The following is a 1,678-nucleotide window of genomic DNA, read 5'->3' on the forward strand; positions in this document are numbered from 1 at the left end:
CATCCCCTGCCCCGGCGAGAGAAGGCGGAGGACAGGCCTGGTGGGCCCCGGCGGCGTGGCAGCCCCCTTTTCTATGAAACGTCGACCTGTCAGTGTGCCCACCCTGGCCTGCAACTGTGGCCACCCCACCGCACTGCAGGATGAGCAGGCTCCGCCTGTCCCAGAGGAGGGGTCGTCAGGGTGGGCTCGCCCACACCCTTTTTTTGGTTTCTTTTCTAATAAAGATGGAACAGTTGTCTCTGCCTCTTTGCTCACCCCAGGGGGTGGTGAGGGCAGGGCCATGCTCAGCCTGGGCTCTGCTGGAGGTGACAGCCACCCCGCCCTCAGGGCACCCAGGGGCCAGCCAGGCAGCCAACCAGCTGGGCAAGGTGAACACAGGCCAGGGCCAGGCCTTCAGGTGAGGCTGGAGCTGGCAGTGCGCCCTGGGGAAGGGCGGGTGGGAGGCAGGAGGGCACACCCCCCTCACGCGCACCCCTGCAGGACCCGTCACCTGAGTTGGGCCCCCTGTGCAGATCACCCGGCTGGCTGAGTAGCGACCACAGAGCAGTGAGCGTGCTGTGGGGTGCCTGCCTCCCAGGCCCCACGGCCATCAGCTCAGGTGCAGTTCTGGGGCTCGAACCTGCCCTTCACAGCCATCACCAGCCCCCACAGCTCCGGGCCAGCCCCTGTCCCCCAGAGCCTCCCCTGGAACAGACTATCCAGGACGGACACGAGACCCCTCCTCTGCCTGTGCCCGCAGGACCCCACCCGGGGGAAAGGCACGAGGAGATGGGCCCAGCCCTGGGCCCCAGCTAAGGCCATTTGGGACTAAGGGTGCAGCAGCCCTCGGAGGGTCTTGGCTGACCCACTTTCCTGAGGGCCAGGGGTCCAGCAGCCACTCAGCAGACAGCACCGTACCCCTCCCACTTGTCCTCCCCTGCATGGTGCACGGTGAGGAGGCCTAGGCCAGAAACAGCACCCTCCCTGGGACCCGCTCCCCGGACCTGTGCCAGGGGCTGGAGACAGGCTGCTCCTGGTTCTGGACCTCTGTCCACACACAGACACTCGGCCACGGAGGGACCCGAGCTCCCAGAACCCTGCGGGATGAGGGCCTTTTCCTGGGCTGATGCGGAGTCCCTGAGCAGCCGCAGGTCTATCGGGCTTCTCACCAAATTCCTTTTTGGGAGGATGGACATAGGGCAGGGATGGGACTGACTCCCCGCTACAGGCTTCCTCTGACACCTACGGGAGTAGTGGTTAAGGCCCTAGACTCTCACATGGCCAACTGAGGTTTGAGTCCCGGACGCAGTGGCTTGAAATGCGAGTGCCCAAAATCCTGAGAGGAGAATGGAAGAGAAGGGATTAAGGTGTGGCCATCCCCACTGGGGGCAGGGGGTAAAATGATTTTTTGCTTTTTATCTCTTTATCTCTGGTGAGTAGCCGGGGATGCCCTATCGCAAAAAATCACATTAAAAAAATAAATAAAAAGAAAACTTGGCGGGAACCAGCAGTTAGCGTAATGGCTATGTCGCTGGACTCCCACATAGTCGACCACGGTTCGCGTCCCAGACCCGGTGACTTAAAACTCACGCTGGGCGTGTGTGCGTGCGTGCCCAAGATCCCGAGAGGAGAATGGAGGAGAAAGGATTGTGGTGTGACCATCCCCCCAGGGGGGTGATTTCTCACTTTCTGTCTCTAT

At 61.9% G+C, this 1,678-nt stretch overlaps 1 protein-coding gene across 1 annotated transcript in view; it reads left to right on the plus strand.

Moving 5' to 3' along the window:
• The window catches only part of LOC102484370 (calcineurin-binding protein cabin-1-like), a 2,381-nt gene extending 2,146 nt beyond the window's left edge, over window positions 1-235 (plus strand). The window contains exon 4 of the mRNA XM_006157161.2: window positions 1-235. The gene's annotated coding sequence lies outside the window, so the exon portion shown is untranslated.
• The last annotated feature ends 1,443 nt before the right edge of the window (window positions 236-1,678 follow it).

The sequence above is a fragment of the Tupaia chinensis genome, unplaced genomic scaffold (genome assembly GCF_000334495.1).
Source record: "Tupaia chinensis unplaced genomic scaffold, TupChi_1.0 Scaffold000531_1, whole genome shotgun sequence".
Taxonomy (NCBI): domain Eukaryota; kingdom Metazoa; phylum Chordata; class Mammalia; order Scandentia; family Tupaiidae; genus Tupaia; species Tupaia belangeri.